This window comes from Desmodus rotundus, chromosome 8, assembly GCF_022682495.2.
Source record: "Desmodus rotundus isolate HL8 chromosome 8, HLdesRot8A.1, whole genome shotgun sequence".
NCBI classification, from domain to species: Eukaryota; Metazoa; Chordata; class Mammalia; order Chiroptera; family Phyllostomidae; genus Desmodus; species Desmodus rotundus.
Window position 1 is genome coordinate 51,366,557 of NC_071394.1, and position 21,703 is coordinate 51,388,259.

Here is a 21,703-nt window from a genome sequence, read left to right on the forward strand (position 1 = left end):
ATTAAACACCCAGACCTGATGACCTTCTAACTGGAAGTGTCCTAATTCTAGGTCTTCTAAAATTCATATCGATGATTCTTACAATATATTGGCTTATTCATTCCCTTGTCCTCCTCTTCTCCAATGTCCTGGTCCCCAGTGATCTCTACTATTTATTCCCAGGTTTACAGAGCTTTCATTAGAAATAACTGTTTCCTGTACATAAAGTAAATTTTATAAAATGCCTCTCTTTGGCCAATACCTCCTATCTATCGAAATCACCCCCTCAAATGTGTGAACTCTCAACATTCCTTCATCTTCAACTGGTCTTGTAATCCACCTTTCACTTTGCCCTAATTCTGCATGTCTTAAGTTTTCTCTGTATACACTTTAGATGCCACGTTGCCTCATTATAATGATTACTTAACATACATTCTCAACAACTTTGGCTCCTTTTCCTCCTTTGAATTAATTTAGAAAAATCCCATTTTAGAAGACACCCAGTTATTAATATATGTATGCATCTTCCAAGTGATTGAGGCTAAGGAAATATGTTACCTAGCCATATTTTATTTATTTATAATTTTAAATTTTTTCTCTGGCTCAAATTCTTATTTCACCATATTCTTTTAAAAAATTTTATTGGGTTTATTATGGTGAAATTGGTTAAGAAAATTATACATGTTTCAAGTGTACAAGTGTATAATACAGCATCTGTACATTATATTATGTGTTCCCCATCCAAAGTTGAGTCTCTTTCAATCACTATTTATTCTCCCTTTACTTTGTTCTACCTCCCCCAACTCCTTCCCTCTAGCATAGTGTTGTCCCTGTCCAGTTTTTTTTGTTTAATCCCTTTATCTTTTTCATCCAACCCCCACCCCCCAAACAGCTGTCAGTTTGTTCTCATGTTTCTTAGTTTATTTTTTCATTAGATTCCACATATAAGTGATATCATATGGTATTCTTCTTTCTATGACTGGCTAATTTTACTTAGCATCATACTCTCCAGGTATATTCACGCTGTCACAAAAGATAAGATTTCCTTCTTTTTCATAGTCAAGTCATATTCCATCGTGTAAATGTACCATAGCTTTTTTTTTGAAATCAATATAAATATTTTAATGAGATATTTTACTTTTTTCCATGTGGAATCTTCAAAACCTTATGTGTATTTTACAGTTCTGGTACATTTCAATTTTTTTTTTAATTTTTATTGTTATTCAATTACAGTTGTCTGCATTTTCTCCCCATCCCTCCACCCCAAAAATATGGAACGCTTCACGAATTTGCGTGCCATCCTTGCGCAGGGGCCATGCTAATCTTCTCTGTATTGTTCCAATTTTAGTATATGTGCTGCTGAAGCGAGCACTACCATAGCTTTTTTATCCCCTCATCTACCGATGGGCCCTTGAGCTGCTTCCAAATCTTGGCTATTGTAAATAATGCTATAATGAACATAGGAGAGCATATATTCTTTTGAATTAGTATTTCAGTTTTCTTCAGATAAATTGCTAGAAGTGGAATTGCTGGGTCATAAAGTGTTTTCAGTTTTAATGTTTTGAGGAAACTTCATACTGCTTTCCACAGTGGTTGCACCAATCTGCATTCCTACCAACAGTGCATGAGGGTTCCCTTTTATCCACATCCTCACCAATGTTTGTTGTTTATTGATTTTTTGTTAATAGCTATTCTGACAGATGTGAGATGATATTTTATTGTGGTTTTAATTTGCATTGCTCTGATCATTAGTGATATTGATCATCTTTTCATATGTCTATTGACCATCTGTATGTCCTCTTGTCTATTTAGGTTCTTTGCCAATTTTTAAATTGAATTGTTTGTTTTCTTGGTATTGAGTTTTATAAATTCTTTACATTTGGATGTTACCCTCTTATCAAATGTATCACTGATGAATATGTTCTCCATTCAGTAGGCTGTCTTTTCACTTTGTTGATGGTCTCATTTGTTGTGCAAAAACTTTTTAGTTTGATGTAGTCCCATTTGTTTATTTTTCCTTTTGTTTCTCTTGCTTGAGGAGATATATCTGAAAAAATGTTGCTATGTGAAATGTCTGAGATTTTCCTGCCTATGATTTCTTTTAGAATTTTGATGGTTTTGAGACTTAGATGTAAGTCTTTAATCCATTTTGAGTTTATTGTGATGCATGGTGTAAGGAGGTGAATTAACTCCTTCCTTCCTTCCTTTTTTTTCTTTCTTCCTTTTTTTTTTTTGCAGGTATCTTTTCAATTTTCCCAACACCATTTATTGAATAGACTATCTTTACCACATTGTATGTTCTTGCCTCCTTTGTCAAATATTAACTGGCCAAAAAGGCATGGTTTATTTCTGAGTTCTATATTGTGTTCCATTGATTTATATACCTGTTTTTATGCCAGTGCTTTGCTGTTTTATTTACCATGCTGTTTATTTTACTATGACCTTGTAATATAGTTTAATATCAGGTAGCATGATACCTCTAATTTGTTTTTCCTCAAGATTGCTGAGGTTATTTGGCGTCTTCTGTGGTTTCATATAAATTTTTGGAATATTTGTTCTAATTCTGTGAGAGATGCCATTGGTATCTTGATAGGAATTGCACTGAATCTATAAATTGGCCCAGTGTGACTTAGTTGGTTTGGCATCATCCTGCAAAGCAAAAGGTCACCAGTGCAATTCCTGGTGAGAGCACATGCCTGGGGTTTGGGTTCAGTCCCTGGTCAGTGTGTGTATGAGAGCCAGCTGACCAATCAATGTTTCTCTCTCACATCGATGTTTCTCTTCCTTTCTTTTTCCCTTCCTTCCCATCTCTCTAAAAATAAATAAACAAATAAAATCTTTAGAAAAATCTGTAGATTGGTTTGGGTTGCATGGACACTTTAATAATGTTAATTATTCCTATCCATGAACATATTATATGCTTCCACTTATTGGTATCTTCCTCAATTTTTTTCTTCAGTGTCTTATAATTTTCTAATTACAGGTCATTTACCTCCTTGGTTAAATTTACATCACATTTAACAGGCAAAAACTGAAAGCTTTTTCCTTAAGAAGAGGAACAAGACAGGGATGTCCACTTTCACCACTCTTTTTCAACATAGTAATGGAAGTCCTATCCACTATAATCAGACAAGAAGAAGAAGTAAAAGACATTCAAATTGGAAAGGAAGTAGTAAAACTCTCATTATTTGCAGATGACATGATACTGTATATAGAAAACCCTGAAGTCTTCACTAAAAAACTGCTAGAACCGATAAAACTGGTAAATGAATTCAGCAAAGTAGCAGGATACAAAATTAATATGCAGAAATCAGTAGCACTTTTACACACCAATAATGAACTATCAGGAAGAGAAACTAAGACAACAATCTCATTTACAATTGCAACAAAAAATAAGGTAATTGGTAATATTTTAAATTTATAATCACTATCCCCAAGTGGAATTTTAGTGCTGCTGCCCAGCAATCCTCCTGTATTCCCCAGGACTGATCACTCCTCCACTCTGCTAAATAATTACTTTTCTTTCTCTTCATAAACCACTAACATCTTTCTCATTGTTGTTCTCAACTGATGCCTGTAGAATTTAATTTATTGAGAAAATGGAATTAAAGAGTGTCCCCCTCCACCATAGCTACCATATTGACATTTGTACTCTCATTCTTGGCTATTACTGTGATTAGGATGGGGTAACTGTTTACTCTCCCAACTGAGGTCAACCCCTTCGCTTGTCTACACGATACCATCCTTCTTATCAGCTAAAAGATTTTGCTTCAGTATTATTCTCCAATCAGCATATTTTTCCTCACTGTGCCATATTATTTACACTGGCATACAGAAGTGTTGAATGTCTTTTAACCTTTGTAAAACATCTTCTCTTGGTTCCATATGTCCCTTACCATTATGATATTAGGTGTAGCTGTTATTATTATTTATTTAGATGAGGAAGTCCACTTTTATACTACTTTCCTAAGACTGTTTATCATGGATGTTTATTAGATTTTGCCATGTGCCTTTTCTGCATTTGTTGATGTGATCACATGGTATTTCTTCTTTAGCTTGTTAATATGATATTTAACATTGATTGATTTTTGAATGTTGAACGAGTCTTGCATACTTGGAAAAAAAATCCCAATTGGTCATAATGTATAATTCATTTTGTGCATTGCTAGATTTACTTGCCAATATTTTTGTTCATAATTTTTGCATGTAAGTTCATAAAGGATATTGGTCTCTATTTATTTTTGTCTTTGCCCAGTTTTGGTAACAGGGTAATAATAATAGTCTCATGAAATTAGTTGTAAAGTGTTTCCCTCTGTTTAATTTTCTGAAAGATTATGTAAAAGTGGTGTTCTTTTTTAAATATATTTATTGATTATGCTATTACAGTTGTCCCATTTCCCCCCCTTCACTCCACTCCATCCTGCCCACCCCCTCCCTCCCATATCCCCCCCCCCCCCCATAGTTCATGTCCATGGGTCATACTTATAAGTTCTTTGGCTTCTACATTTCCTACACTATTTTTACCCTCCCCCTGTCTGTTTTCTACCTACCACCTATGCTACTTATTCTCTGTACCTTTCCCCCCCTCTCCCCCTCCCACTCCCCTGTTGACAACCCTCCATGTGATCTGCATTTCTGTGGTTCTGTTCCTGTTCTAGTTGTTTGCTTAGTTTGCTTTTGTTTTTGTTTTAGGTGTGGTTGTTAATAACTGTGAGTTTGCTGTCATTTTTACTGTTCCTATTTTTTATCTTCTTTTTCTTAGGTAAGTCCCTTTAACATTTGATATAATAAGGGGTTGGTGATGATGAACTTCTTTAACTTGACCTTCTCTGAGAAGCGCTTTATCTGCCCTTCCATTCTGAATGATAGCTTTGCTGGATAGAGCAATCTTGGATGTAGGTCCTTGCCTCTCATGACTTGGAATACTTCTTTCCATCCCCTTCTTGTCTATAAGGTCTCTTTGGAGAAATCAGCTGACAGTCTTATGGGAACTCCTTTGTAGGTAATTGTGTCCTTTCCTCTTGCTGCTTCCAAGATTCTCTCCTTCTGTTTAATCTTGGGTAATGTAATGATGATGTGCCTTGGTGTGTTCCTCTGTGGGCCCAGCTTCTTTGGGGCTCTCTGAGCTTCCTGGACTTCCTGGAAGTCTATTTCCTTTGCCAGATTGGGAAAATTCTCCTTTATTATTTGTTCAAGTAAGTTCTCAATTTCTTGTTCTTCCTTTTCTCCTTCTGGTACCCCTATAATTTGGATGTTGGAATGTTTAAAGATGTCCTGGAGGTTCCTCAGCCTCTCCTCATGTTTTTGAATTCTTGTTTCTTCATTCTTTTCTGGTTGGATGTTTCCTTCTTCCTTCTGGTCCACACCGTTGATTTGAGTCCCAGTTTCCTTCCCATCACTATTGGTTCCCTGTACATTTTCCTTTGTTTCTCTTAACATAGCCTTCATTTTTTCATCTAATTTGTGACCAAATTCAACCAATTTTGTGAGCTTCCTGATTACCAGTGTTTTGAACTGTGCATCTGATAGGTTGGCTATCTCTTCGTTGCTTAGTTGTATTTTTTTTGGAGCTTTGATCTGTTCTTTCATTCGGGCCATTTTTTTTTGTCTTGGTGTGCCTGTTAAGTAAAGGGGCAGAGCCTTAGGCATTCCCCAAGGTGGGGTAACGCTAGTAGCTGCACTGTGATGCTGTATGTGGGAGAGGGGTCCAATAGGCAGCAATGGTGCTTGCTCCACTCTCTGCTGGTTTTCAGTCACTCCCTCTGCTACCCACAATCAAATTGGGCCCTTCTGGTGCTGATTTCCAAGTGGATGGGTTTGTGTATGTTCTAGGCCCCTTGGGTCTCTCCAACGAACTCTCCTGTGAGGCTGGGAGTTTCTCCTGCTGCCACCTCAACCCCCACAGGTGTTTTCAGTCAGTGGTTTGAGGCTTTATTTCCCCACGCTGGAGCCCTGGGTTGGGCGGTCTGTTGCCCTGTCTGCCAGCTGCTGCCTTGCTGGAAGTTTTCTCTGCCCCGGCTGCCCATCTCTGCCCCTCCTGCTGGCATGTATGAGTGTTTCTTCTTTATCTCCTTGGTGTTGGACTTCCATACAGTTCGATTTTCTGTCAGTTCTGGTTGTTTTTTTTTTTTTTAAATTGTTGTTGTCCTTCTTTTGGTTGAGCAAAGAGGCAGAGTGTGTCCACCTATGCCTCCATCTTTCAATGTCTTTAATTTTTATTATCTTTATTCTTTCTTTGGTTTGCTTTAGGTTTATTTTGCTCTTCTTTTTCTAGTTTCTTAGCTTGGAACTTTTACTATTGATCTGTGGCCTTTTCTCTTCTTTAATGTAAATGTTTAGTGCTACTAATTTTCCTCTTGGCACTTAATTAGTTGTTACTTGTATATTTTGATGTGTTGTATTGTCATTTTTATGTAATTGTATATGTTTATTATTTCATTTGAGGACTTTTTCTTTGACCTAAGCATTATTTTGAAGTATGTTGATTGATTTCCAAGTATTATATTTACCTAATTCTGGCTTTTATTGATTTCTGGTTTAATTCTGTTACAATAGGAGCACATAATTTCTATGAGTTCTATCCTTTTAAATTTGTTGGGATTTATTTTGTGGCTCAGTATATGGTTGGCTTTGGTGAATATTCCATAAACACCTGAAAAAGTGTGTTCTTGGGTAATATGTTCTAAATATGGCAGCTAGAAATATGTCAATTAGATGCGCTTTTTTGATTTTGGTATTGCTTTCATATCCTACCTGATCTGTCTAGTAATTCTATCAACTGATGAAAGTCGAGAGTTGAAATCATCAACATAATTTTAGAATTTTGTATTTCTCCTTTCATCTCTATCAGTTTTAGTTCCAGATATTTTGAGACTATGTTGTTTGATGTTTGGTGTGTGTGCATTTTGACCTATGTCTTTTTGGTCAGTTGGTGGATTGATCTGTTTAACATTAAATAATGTCCTTCTTTGCCTCTAGTAATTGTTTTTCAACTGAAGTCCACTTTATCTGATATTAATGTAGTCATTCTTGCTTTTTTGTAAGTTAATGTTTATGTGGTATATATTTTTCTTTACTTTTACTTTCAACCTACCCACGTATACTTGAAGCACTTCTTGAAGACTGCAGAGTGTTAGGTTAGGGTTTTTTTATTTTTGTTTTTGTTTTTTACATTTAAGGTAGTTTTCAATCTATTAGGGCTAAAGTTTACACTTTTATTAGTTTTCCATTTTTAATTCTTCTGTTTCTCTTCCTTACTTTCTTGCAGACTAGTTGGATATTTTTCAAGATTCTATATTGATTCATTTATAGTTTTTGAGTAGATTTTTCTTAGTGGATGCTGGCCTATAGGTATTAAATCTGTACATGTAACTTATGACATTCTACTGGTATTAATGTTTTACTACTTTGAGTGATGTATAGAAACTTACATTCATTGATTTTCATTCACTCTTCCCATATTTAAGTATAATTGTCTTTAATGTTTCCTCTACATATGCACCATATCAGATGATGTCATCAATCCTGATTCAACCATCAAAGATGAATAAACTTACAAGATAGACAATCTATTATATTTTCCTATATTTTTGACTCGTTCTGATATTCTTTCTCCCCACTGGAGTTCCAAGACTGCTGTTACGATTTTCATTTTGATCAGTAAACTTCCTTTAGCAATTCTTTAAAGGTAGGCTTATTAAAACAAATTCTGTTAGTTTTTCTTCATCTGAAATTGCATTTGTTTCCTTTTCATTCCCAAAGATACTATCACTGGATATAGAATTTGTGGTTGATACTTCTTTCAGTACTCAAAAATACGTCATATTTATGGTACATAGTTTCAGATAAGAAATATTGTGTTTTTAAAATTGGTTTTGTTCTATTTGTAATGTATCATTTCTCTCTGGCTGATTTCAAAATTTTATCTGTGTCTTTAATTTTAAGAATTTAATTATGGTATGTCTTGATGTAGATATATTTGATCTTTTTCTATTTGTAGTACCCTCAGTTTCTTGAATCTATTGGTTATGTCTTTTGCTGAATTTGGAGAGCTTTAGCCATTATTTTAAAATAGTTTTTTATTACCATTCCCTCTCTTTTCCTTCTGGGATGCTGATCAAAAGAATACAATACTCTTTTGTGATTCCCAAATCCCTGAAAAACCATTCATTTTCAAAATGTATTTCACTCCGTTGTTCAGATTGCATAATTTTTCTCTATTGTTCATATTGCGTAAGTCCTGTTATCCAAATTCACTGGTTGTATCCTTTGCCATCTCCATTCTACTATTCAGCCTATCCAGTGAGTGTTTTATTAATCTTTGTGATTGTATTTTTCAGGTCTGTCATTATCACTTGGTTTTTCTTTTATTACTTCTACTTTTTTTGGTGGGGTTTTATTTTTTTATTTGTTTTAAGAAAATTTCTAATTTCTTATTGATACATTTTTATGATTGTCACTTTCATATATTCATTAAATAATTTTTAATATCTGTTTAATTTTGATGTTTTTTGTTGATTGTATTTATCATGTAAGTCATAAATTTCCTGGTTATTGTCATGATAACTGACTTTATATTGGGCATTTTGGATATTATATATTAGACTCTGGATCCTAGTTAATCTTTTTTTCTTTTTAAACAGACATTCCTCCAGTTGATGTGTAGCATAAGGGCTCAGTGGATGTGTATATTTAGCTACATTCTGGGCCTTGCTGACTCTATCCTGGCAAAAATGGAATACTGATTCACACTGCCTTGTTGCAGATAGTTGTAGTAAAATTTCAACTTCTCCCTTAGCCTGGCTAAAAGTGTAACACCCACCTGCACCACATCATAGCCTCTGAGGGGGATTGTAAGTGCACTCCCTCTGCCCTCCTGCCATCAGAGAGAAGGAAGGGGAGAGCTGAACCAGAGCACCACACAATAGAGTGAATCACACAAAATTTTATAATTTCCCAGTGCATACAAAAGTTATGTTTACAACATACTGTAGACTATTACATATGCAACAGCATTATGTGTAAAAACAAATGTGCATTCCTTCATTAAAAATACATTATTGCTAAAAAAAATGCTATCTATCATGTGAGCCTTCAGTGAGTCATAATCTTTTTGCTGGTGGAGGGTCTTGCCTTGATGTCAATGGCTACTGACTAATCAGGGTTGTGGTTGCTGAAGGCTGGGGTGACTGTAACAATTTCTTAAAGTAAGCCGTCTTTCTTTCATGCGTTATTTCTTTGTATTGTGTGAGGCTATTTGATAGCATTTTGCCCAAAGCTGAAATTGGAGTCAACCCTCTCAAACCCTGCCACTGGTTTATCAACTAAGTTTATATAGTAAACTAAATTTTTTGTTGTCATTTTAATAATATTCACAGTATATTCACCAGGAGTAGATTTCATCTAAGAAACTACCTCTTTGCTCATTCATAAGAAGCACCTCCTCATCCATTAACATTTTATCATGAGATTGCAGAAATCCCATATTCAGGATCCACTTCTAATTCTAGTTCTCTTGTTATTTCCCCCACAACTTCAGTCGCTTCCTCCACTGAAGTATCGACCCCTCAAAGTCATTGTGAGGGATGGAGACAACTTCTTCCAAATTCCTGTTAATGTTGATATTTTAACTTTTTCCTGTGAATCATGAATGTTCTTAATGTCATTTAGGATGGTGAATTATTTCTAAATTTACATTTTTAATTTATTTTGCCCAAATTCATGAGAGGAATCACTAACTATTGCAGTTGTAGCCTTACAAAATGTATTTCTTAATGAAACTTGAAAGTCAAAATCACTCCTTGATACATGGGCTGCAGAACGGATTTTGTGTTAGCAGGCATGAAAATAACATTAATCTCATTGTACATCTCTATCAGAGCTTTTGGGTTACTAAGTGCATTGTTAATGGATAGTAATATTTAAAATAAATCTCGCTTTTTTTCTGAATAGTGTGTATAAACAGTTATATTATGGAGACTGCTTTTTCTTTCCTTGAACTTCATGAACCAACTTCTGCTAACTTCATACTTTTTTTCTGAAGGTTTCTCACCTCTCTCAGGGTTCATAAAATTAAAAACAGTTAGGTCTTTGCTTTGGATTAAGTTTTCACTTGAGGGAATGTTGAGGCTGGTCTGGCCTTCTATCGCGACTGATAAAATTTTCTCCATATCAGCAATAAAGCTGTTTTTCTTTCTCATCATTTGTGTGTTCCCTGGAGTAGCACTTTTAATTTATTTCAACATCTTTTCCTTTTCATTCACAACTTGGCTGTTTGATACAAGAGGCCTAGCTTTTGGTGTATCTGTTTTTGACGTGCCTTCCTCACACGTTTTCAATATTTTTGTGTCTTAAGGAAGAGGGAGAACTGAGGAGAGGGAGAAAGGTCAGTGGAGTAGTCAGCACACACACAGCATTTTTTGATTAAGTTCACATCTGACATGGGCATGGTTGGTGGCTTCCCAAAACAATTACAATAGTAACAACAAAGATCACTGATCACAGATCACCATAACAAATGTAATAATAATAATAATAGAGTTTAAATTGTAAAAATTACCAAAATGTGACACAAAGACATGAAGTAAGCAATTGCTGTTAGAAAAATGGTGCCAAAAAGGTTGCTTGACTCAGGGTTGCTACAAGGCTTCAATTTGTAAAAAATGTGACTATCTGTAAAGTGCAGTAAAACGAGGTGTGCCTGTACTAAATAGCCCCATTTTGTACCACTTTGTTCAGTTTCATGATGCTTGATGGGATGGAGGTTCAGCTGCCCACTGTGCTCTACTTTTATGACTAGAGAGTGGGGGAAGCCCAGTACCAGTTATCCCTGCTTTGTATGACCTCGTTCAGTCTCGCTGCTGCTGGACAGGAGGCTCAGCTTCCAGCTGGGCTCTGCTGACACGGGGTGAAAAGATGTAACTGAGTGGTGACCAGCCCTACCTCATACCAGAGTCTCCTTGCTGAAGGTTGGGGATGGAAGCTTAGCTTGCTGCTGTATTCTGATTAATACCATCTTAATTTGTGGAACCACAGTATCTCATCAGTGAGGCTGAATGAATGCCACATTCAGCCTCACTGATGACATGCTGGCAGGGAGTTCAGGGTCTTGCCTTTTTCTGCCAGGCAGAGCATGAGAGGTTAACTACCATCTTGGCCGCACAGACACCACCACACAAGGGATCAGAACAGCAACATTTGCATCCATGAGCGGCAGGGTAGGGTGGGAGGCTGGCTCCTTGCTCACTGCTGTGGAGGAGTAAAAATGGAGTGCAGCTTTTTGTTGGTGTTTGGCTAAAGGAGGGTGGGTGCTCCCAGAAAAGTTTTATGTTGGTAAACTATCCCAGTGTTTTGATCAGGGGAACAAGACTTTCTCAGAGCTCTTCTTAACTGTGCTGTTGGCAGTTCTGGATAGAAGTCTCTGGAGGACTCTGTCTGGGGTATATGTGAAATTAAAGGAAACCAGGGGATCTTCTGCCATGTTGTCCCTCAAGTTCCAATGTCCCTAGGCTGTTCTCCTTTCTGCCTTTCAGAGTCCTCCTGTGCTTTCTATTATGTCTAAGGCTTATTTAACTGTAAGAGGAAGGGACTGGTAGGAATGGGGTCTTTGCCAGAACTAGGAATTTTCTATTTTTTTTTTCAGGCTTTTATTCTTAAGTCTCATGGAAAATAACTTTTGCTAAATTCAATAATGACTTAATGTGGATAAACCCAATGACAAATTCTCCATTTTCACTTTACTTGGCCTTGATCATTACTTTCTCACTTGGTTACTTGATACAGTTGATAATTCTTTTTTAAACACTTCACTTGGCTCAAGGAGACCACTTTTGGGGGGTGTTTTTCTTTTTCAGTGACCAATAACTTTTTGAGTTCTTTGCTAATTTCTCCCTATTCCTACAATTTGAAAACAGTGAAGAGCCCCAAAGCTCTGTTCTCACACTTCGTCTTTTCTCAGGCTACATTTACTCTTAAGTAGCTTAAGTTATTCTCCTGGTTTTAAATGCCATATACATGTAAATGCTTATAATTTCCAAATGTATAATTCTGCCTTGACTCCATGTACAATTCTAGATTTACATATACAATCTCTTACGTGACATTTCAGACTTTGGATATCTACTACCACCTCAACTCTAATGTGATTTCCTTCAACCCTGCTCCTTTTTCAGGAGTGGCTCCATCTCTCCAGCTGCTCAGCTAAAAAAAAAAAAGAAAAGAAAATTTTTTATTTCTACTTTTCACTTTTATTTTACATTCAATTTGTCAGCAAAACCTATTATCTTTATTACTTCTAACTTCAAAATGCACCTAGAAACTGCTGCCATTTTCTCACCCCCTACACTGTCACTGTCGTGATTAAAGCCACTCTCACTTTTCATTAGGAGATTGCAGTAGCCATAGAATGGTATGTTGCCTTATCCCTTTTCCTCATCTGAGTTTCATACTGTCAATTTCTCAAAGTAGAAAATCCAGTGAGTAGTAATCAATAAAAAATTATTCTCCTACCTCCTCTGTTTGTTCAATATGTTAGGACTTAGCATTTGAAATATTTATGTACTATGTTTATTTTCCTACTTAAATGATTTCCTGGGGTAATCTGATTCTTTCATAGAACACATACTTAAAGTGTACTTTAAATTTAGAAAAAATTTCCGATCACTCATATTAACATTTTAAGAGCTCTATTTTGCCTTTCAGAAACAAGGTAAATTAAAAACAATTTAAGTGGAAGTAACTGAGGTTGACTGAGATGGTGTATAGATTAACCCATTCTCGATTTGTGTCAGAATGATATTAAAAATAAATTCTTTATTCAATGTCTTATCATTTTCTGACTACAGATCTATTACCTCCTTGGTTATATTTATTCCTAGGTACCACATGTACTATGCTCATGGATTAGAAGAATTAACATCATTAAAATGTCCATACTACCCAAAGCAATCTATAGATTCAATGTAATTCCTATTAAAATACCATTGGCTTATTTCACAGAACTACAAAAGATATTTTAAAAATTTATATGGAACCAAAAAAGACCTTGAGTAGCAATCTTGAGAAAGAAGAACAAAGCTTGAGGGATCACAATACCTGATATCAAGCTAAACTATAAGGCCACTGTAATCAAAAAAGCCTGTTACTGGCATAAGAACAGGCATATAGATCAATTGAACAGAACAGAAAGCCCAGAAGTAAACTCTCACCTTATTGTCAATTAATATTTGACAAAGGAGGCAAGAGAATACAAGGGAGCAAAGACAGTCTCTTCAATAAATGGTATTGGGAAAACTGGACTGATACATGCAAAAACAAAAACAAAACTAGACAACCAATTTACACCATATACCAGAATAAACTCAAAATGGATAAAAGACTAATTAAATCATAATACCATAAAATCCTAGAGGAAAACATAACAGTAAAATTTCATATATATATATAACAATATTTTTGCCAATATATCTCCTAAAACAAGGAAAACAGGGGAAATAAAAGTAAACAAATAGGACTATATCAAATTAAAAAGTTTCTGCACAGCTAAAGAAACTATCAACAAAATGACAAGGAAACTTGCTGTATGGGAGAACATATTTGCCAATGATACATTGGGTAAAGGTTTAATATCCAAAGTATATAAAAAACTTATACAACTCAACACCAGGAAAACAAACAGCCCAATTAAAACACCAGCAAAGGACCTGAATAGACATTTCTCCAAGGAGGACATATGAAAAAGTAAGTGCTCAATATCACTAGCCATCAGAGAGATGCGAATTAAAACCATAGTGAGATATTTCACACCTGCCAAAATGGCTATCATTAAAAAATCAACAAACAATTGCTAGCAAGAATGTGGAAAAAAGGGAACCCTAGTGCACTGTTGGTAGTAATGCAGATTGTTTAGCCACTGTGGAAAACAGTTTAGAGTTTCCTCAACAAATTAAAATAGAACTGCCTTTTGACTCAGTGATTCCACTTCCGGGAATATATTCAAAACTCCCAAAACACCAAGTCAGAAGAATATAATCACCCTTATGTTAATAGCTGTGTTATTTATAATAGTCAAGATATGGAAACAGGTTAAGTGCCCACCAAAAGGTTAGTGGATAAAAAAAGCAGTGGTACATTTATACAATGGAATACTATGCAGCAGTGAAAAAGAAGGAACTCTTATCCTTTGAGACAGCATGGATGGACCAGAGGCTATTAATACCAAGTGAAATAAGCCAGTCAGTGAAAGGCAAATACCATATGATCTCACCTACATGTGGAATCTAATAAACAAACTAATGAGCAAAATAGAATCAGAGACATAGAAACATGGAACATACTGACAGCTATAAGGAGGAGAGGGGAGTACTGGTTGAAAGAAAGTGAAGGGATTAGCCAAAGAACATATATGCATGACCCATGGACTTGGACAATGTTGTGGGGATTGCCTGAATGAGTGCAGGGATGTTGGGTAAAGGGCAGTGAAGGGGGAAAAATCGGTACTACTGTAATAGCATAAACAATAACATATTTTAAAAAATTAAGTCTTACTCATGTAAACATTATGAAGAAGAGGATGAAAACTCCCTGCAAGTCATTTTACTTATTAAGGAAAAAGATTTTTTTCTTCCAAATGAGCCTTCTACTCTTTGCCCTACTGAGGCATGTATGTTGGATCTCAGCACTGAATAGGTTATTTGGTCTGTTGGAGTCATCAGTCCTTATAATCCAAAGGCAGTTTAGTCAATTGAAGATAAGGATTATTGTAGTAATGTTTGTGTAGATTCACATTGCTTCTAAATTTTTCTTTCCAGAGATTAGGGGTTGCTCACCTCCTCCTGGCATGTGGAAGAGGGGATGGGGAAAACCTTCACAAAGGGAAGTATATGCCTTGTTTTTGGAAGAAAAAGGGAAGGTAGGGAGCTCTTCCTGTCTGCTACTTCTTAATTGTCTTTAGCTCAAAGTAGTCCTTATGTCAAAGTATCATACTTTCAGGTAACATATTCTGGTCCCCTACACTTTCTACTTTTCTTATACAGTTGTTCCACTAAACTATGAGGCAAGCAGAAGAGTGCAGACCATGGACTTCATGAAGTCTTACCCCATTGTGTTCTGACTGCTCAGAAACCTCAGTGTTGATGGGAGTCCAAAGACAAGTCCTGGGTTCTCAGAATGTGTTGTCTCTGGTAATAACACTTGTTCTTTCATTGCCAGAATGCCCCTAAAATTATTTCAAGCTTTAAGGCCTTGAATATAAAGGTGGCTGATGTAAATTAATTATGACATATAGTTTGAATTTATGCACCTATATTTGAAATCTTTGAAAATCAAAATGCGCCTTGGTTGGTGTAGTTCAGTGGATTGAGCATGGGCCTGCAAACCAAAGAGTTATCAGTTCAATTCCCAGTCAGGGCACATGCCTGGGTTTTTTATCATCGAACATTAATTATTTTAAATGTATATTTACTGTGCACATTTTCTGTTCAATGTGGTGTGACAGGTGAGAGAGGGAGGAGGGAGAGAGGATCTCTGTGCTCATGGACATAAGGCCAGGTCCTCAAGTAGGGAGCATGCAAGAGGCAACCACACATTGATGTTTCCCTCCCTCTCTTTCTCCCTCCCTTCCCCTGTCTCTAAAAATAAATATATAAAATCTTTTTAAAAAAAAAAGAAAATCAAAATGCGATTGGTTTTAGTTATGCATTCATAAAGGTTTGGATCTAGATAACCCAACCCGAACTCTAGAGAGGAGTCAGATATTTGGCCCTTGATATAGAGAAGGCCCCTGTGGCCAGAGCTAACACAGCAAAGCCATTTAGGCCAGTGATGGTGCTGTTGGTCTCTGTCGCCCAATACATTGACGGAAGTTGAGATTGTTTGGAGGCCCACAGACATTCAGAACAATCACTTTATTTCCCTGACGTCAGTTCTTGCCCCTTTAGAATTGTGGAATGTTGAGGATTTACAACCCTTAACCCATCTAAGAATAAGACAAGAGGTAGTATAAAATCTTGTTATACTTAATTACACTTTATAAATTTGTGTTTTAATACAAAACCTTACATTCAGAGCAAAAATAACTTCTATATAGTTCTATCTCTGGATCTAAAATGCTAGTTCTTAATCAAACTAGCATAGTCTAACATGTATGTGAGTGATAACATTGGATATAAATTTGAATGTTCTGTTCATAATTTGTGAGTAATTAGTTTCTCATGGCTTGTTATGAAAAAGTTAAAGCAAAGGTCACCTTGAAAGAAAAATATCTCATAGTTTGTCAGAATTTGAACTTGGTTGGCATAGAAATGCATCACTAAAGTATCAAAGTGTAGATATATATACATATCTATCTTGCATAGATATAAGGTTATTATTGCTCATAAATAGCAAGTATGACCTTAGTTTTTATATGTGTGGAAAATAAGGTCAGTGTTTTTTCTTTAATACACATCTGGCTAAATTATGTTGTATTTTACCTTAGAAGTAAGGAAAAAATAATCTCACAGGAAAATGTGGGAAGTAGGAAAAGGGAAGGGACTTGCTGTATGTTGAACACTTCCTTTTGGGCAGGCTCTGTGCTGGGCACTGCCCTCTGCTATCTCAGGGAGGAGAGAAGGAGCAGTGAATGACAAGCCTCAGGAGTAAAACAACCCCCTCTTGGGAATAATTAGCTTTGCCTTGAGAATCTGATATCACCTTAAACCTGCCATCTTCACAGTCCAAAAACAGGTAGACTGATGTGGATATAAATTGTTCTTGCTTTAAATGAAAGAGGAAATACATAGAACATGTGTTCAGAGGAGAATTCTGGGCTGATTATAGGTCTCTCAAATTCACTTTCTCTGTTCTTCCCATGCTCTTCATGTCTGCTGATGACAAAACTAGTGAATATACCTTTTTTTTTTTTTTATCATGGAACATTATTTACTTTAAATGTATAGTTACTGTGCACATTTTCTGTTCAATGTGGTGTGACAGGTGAGAGAGGGAGGAGGGAGAGATGACCTCTCTGCTCATGGACAGACACCCACTGGAAGACAAACAGAATGACCCACCCTATTAAGGTGTGATGTGCTGTAATAAACCCAAATGTCAATTCTGATGAGGGATTTTTAGGAAGCTTTCAGGAAAGGCTTTGGTGGATGGATGGAGGATAAAGGAAGGTGACACTAGACAGAGGGACTAAAGAAAGGGGAGGAGGCGTAGAAATGTCCAGCTTGGCTATGGAATTGCAAAAGACGGGTCTAGCTGGAGAGCCATCTGTGTGTGTAGTTTAAAATGAGGGTGGAAAGATAAATTATATCTGAGCTTTCATGGGCTTTTAATGCCAGGCAGAACAGGAGTGGGAATTCCAGTAAAGAGTTTTGATCAGGAAACTATGGAATAGAGGAGAGGCTGGAAGCAGAGAACCAGTAAAAAGACCATTGCTTCAATAGACTGGATAAAAAAATTATGTGACCATGACATTAACCATGAAAATAAGCCTGGTCTTCAGAAATGTGTTAAGATTTGGTAGAAAGAGCTTTGAGCATGGGCCTCAGTAGACCTAGATCCTGCCACTTTCTAGCAATGTGATTAAGGCAAGTTGCCAAAATCAATTTCCTTATTTACCAAATGGAGGTAATATCTACCTTAAAAGACAAGTGAAAATGCTTTTTACATTGTATAGTGCTATAATCATTATTCTAGATTCAGGAAATCCAGCAGTCAATCTAACATAGTAGTTGAGGGAATAGAAAATAAACATTATAAGTAAGTAAAATACATAGAATGCTTTTTCTATGGAGGATCAGCCGAGCAGTGGCCCACCCCACAGAGCAGGACTTACTTCAGTGAGGCTCTGGTGCCTGCTGGGTCCTCTCCTTGAGTGTGTTATCTGTAGGGATGGTTGGGTGGTGGTGCTTCAATGTGGTCTGAAGTTTTCTACCAGGTGCTTTGTCTCTGGGCCTCCTGGGTGATACAAGCCAAGGTCAGCTGCCACCTGTGTTCTGCCTGAGGCCACCTAGCATGAGCTTTAAAGGAATCTACAGATGGCTGCTACCTGTGCTGGGCTTGGAGGTGCCTGGGTGAGGCCAAGCTGTAACCAAGTCTGGCTGCTGCTAGTGCTGTGCCTGGGGCCACTTAATACAAGGTAAGCCTCAGGCTGATGCCATATACTGCTTGTTTGAGAGATTTTAGGAAAATCTAAAGCATGATCCAAGAGATGTTTGGATAGAACAGCCTCTGGAAATAGCTTGGGTGGTCTTGAAATTTTGTCAGGGCAGAGATTCATGGAATTACCAGGGTGGGGCAAAAAGTGTGATCAGATAAGTGGGGTCTCAGATATGATAACCTTTTGCTGGCTCTGTGCGTGGAGGGTTCAACATAGGAACAATGGCCCCTGCCAGCACTCTGTTTGGTAGAAAGTTGCCCCCCACCAGCCCTTGCCCTGATGCTGAACAATTCAGTTCTTCCAGGTATGTCTTTGGTGCTTTTCAGGCTGCTGCCCCAGTGCTGGAGCTCAGAGGATGTGAGTCAGAGTAAGTCCACGTACGGACCCTTTAAGAGGAACTGCTGGGAATACTGAAGTCTCTGTCTCCCTCAGCCTCAATCCCGACTGGTTTTTATAGCTAGAAGTTATGGGGACTTTCTTCCTCACACTGGAATCCTGGGATGAGAGGCCTGGTGTGGGGCTGTGAGACTTGCTCTTTAGGGGAGACTTCTGAAGCTGTATATCTTTCCTGATTTTTATCTCCCAAACACGGGTGTGCGACTATCCCATGCTGTGTCTTCCATACTTCCTATCAGTCTCAGTGTGGCTTCTTCTTTAATACCCTAGTGGTAAGACTTCCATTTAGTCAGATTTCAGGAGTTCTGAATGATGATTTTTCTGTAGTTTAGTTGTAATTTTGATGTGGTTGTGGGAGGATGTGAATACCATTTACCTATGCTGCTATCTTGACTGGAAGTTGGAATTCTTTAAGCTTTGTGAATTTGGAAGTCTGTTGCTTTCCTCAGGCTAGGAAAATTTTCAGCCATGATTTAAATGTGTCCTGACCCTTTCTCTCTGTCCTCTCCTTCTAGGAATCCTGTAATATTAATGTTAACCTCTTTGAAATTTTCCCTTAAATCTCTTGAGCTATCTTCACTGTTTTAAAATTTCTTCTTTCTTTTTACTGCTCTGGTAGGTCAAGTTTCTGTACCCTGTCCTCAAGTTCAATTGTTTCTTTGTTCTACTTTACCTAGTTTGTCATTGAACCTCTCTAATATATTTTTTCAGTATCATTATTTTATTCTTCAGTTTTGTGACTTCTATTTGGAACTCCATTATATTTTCTATCTCTTTGCTAAAGTTCCCACTGTGTTCATTTAGTCTTCTCCTGAGTTTGACGAGTATGTTTGTGACAATTATTTTGAACTCTTTATCATAAAAATTACTTATCTTTATTTCTTAATGCTTTTTTCTGAGGTTTTGTCCTTTTTTAAGGAATATATTATTTTCTTCATTTTAATGGACTTTCTTTGGTTTCTATACATTAGATCAGAGTTGTCAAACTCATTTTTACTGGAGGCCACATCAGCTTCATGGTTGCCTTCAAAGGGCCAAATGTAGAACTCCTTGCCCCTAGTTAAGGAGTAGTTACATTTATACAGTCCTAAAATTACATTTGGTCCTTTGAAGGCAACCACGAGGCTGATGTGATCCCTGGTGAAAATGAGTTTGACACCCCTGCATTAGATGAAATAGCCACTTGTCTCAGTCCTGAAGGGTTTACTTTGTGTAAGAGATGTAACTGATCATTGAACCCTGCCCTAGCTCTTGGTTGTTTTTAAACCTTTGTGATTCTCCAAGCAGTCTATTTCATTTTAATAGCTTCCAGCATTAGAGGATGTGCAAGACCAGTCAGTGTCCCAAATTAGAGGATTTCAGTCAACACATAGATTCAGCTGATTGGAAGCTGGACTGTGGTACTGAAAGCATAGGCCTTTCTGGTCTCCAGAGACAGGTGGTCTGGAGGTGTCCCCTGGGCAGCAGTCACTAAAATTGGGTATTCAGGTGAGTATACAAACTCCTTTAGGGAGATATTTGTGAGCAGAAATGAGGTAGAGGAAGAGCACCTATGTTCCTTGAGAATACCTTAGTAGTATACACATGTATGCCAAACCTGAAGTTAGCCCCTTGAGACCATAGCTCCAGGACAAGCGAGTAGGCTTTTTTCACAGAAAGGTTGGGAGCGTTTCAGTCTGCTGTCTGTGTAGTGCCCAGGTGGTAATCTGCCAAGAATTGTCTAATTTATTGTTCCAGTCCCATGGGACCCAGGAATGTACACCCCTTGGCTTTCAGAGCCAGGTGATCAAGTGAATTTCCTGGTTAGAAACTGTTAAAACTTGTCTCCAGATGTAAAATCTGGGGTGCCCGGTGTGTATAGCCACATCCCTCTGGAAGATACTGGTGTTCTGGAGTGTGTCAGAGGGAAAGCACAAAGATGGTGCCCACCAGCTTGATCGAGGCAGAGTTTGTATGAAAAGATGATACTAACAAGAGGAAGTAGCTTTGGCCAGATGGTTCAGTTGGTTGGAGCCATCCCTGTACACCAAAAGGTTGTGGGTTTGATCCCCAGTCAGGGCACATACCTAGGCTGTGGGTTCAATCCCTGGCTGGGCACTATGGGAGGCAACTGATCTATGTTTCTCTGTCTGTCTGTCTCTCCCTTCCTCTCTCTCTGAAATCAGTAAACATATCCTTGAGTGAGCATTCAAAAAAAAAAAAAAAGAAATAATAAAGAAGGTAAAATAAAAGAAAAAAGTAAAAGAAAAAGAAAAGAAAACAGGGGGATGAAAGGAAAAAAGGCAAAATAAGAGTTTAAAAAATGATGATGTCTACTGGCTTTAGCAAAATAGAGAGAAAGTGTGAAGATGGTGCCCACCATCTGGAGCATAAAGGTAACACCTACGGGAAATGGGGAAAAGGAAGAAACAAGATGGTGCCTGCTGGATTTAACGATAAAGTGAAAGAGCAGGAAGATGGTACCCACCAACCTCCATCCGTAGAAGGTACCTCAGTGGTTCCTGCCTCTCAGACCAATGCTTTAAAATTTGGGCATTTTTCAAATGGTTACTTTTGCATTTGGCCCTGGGACTGGTGAGTCTGTGCATGGGCCCTTTAAGAGTTGTTCCTCAGTTTGCAACAGCTCCATGGGTCTTTTGGGCATAAATCCCTTTTGTCTTCAAAGCCAGATGTTCTAGAGGCTCAAATCTTATTGCCAATCTTGAAAGCTGGGGTGTCTTATCTGGAATATGAGCCCCTCACTCCTCATAGACCCCTGAGTTTTGAGTACTCTTATTGCCACGCTGGGGGCAAGATTTCTGGCAAGATCATGTCTCGGCCTTTTCTATAGGCTTTAATGTTTGCTCTCACTTGCCGAATGTGAAGCTGTTGCTTTGGTAGTTTTTAGTTTTTCAGAGAAACTTGTTCCATGTATAGCTGTAGATTTGGTGTATTCATGGGAGGGGGTGAGTTCAGGATCTTCTTACATTGCCCTCTTGAACTGGAACCCCCAGAAGCATTGATATGGTCCAGGCACAGGTTATGGGGTTTGCACCATGTGGTGGTAAGGGGGATGTGGTGTGAATAGTGTTCAAATACTGATGTTTTGAAGGTAAATCTCACAGCATTTGCTCATAGATCCCAGATAGAGTATAAGAAAAAGAAAATTCAAGAATGACTCCAGTATTAATGAAGATGTCTTTG

At 37.4% G+C, this 21,703-nt stretch overlaps 1 non-coding gene across 1 annotated transcript; it reads right to left on the bottom strand.

The window, feature by feature from the left end:
- Positions 1–1,244: 1,244 nt before the first annotated feature.
- On the bottom strand, positions 1,245–1,351 carry LOC112320887 (U6 spliceosomal RNA). The gene has a single exon (XR_002976457.1). It is a non-coding gene; the product is annotated as a U6 spliceosomal RNA (small nuclear RNA).
- Between the last annotated feature and the right edge of the window lie 20,352 nt (positions 1,352–21,703).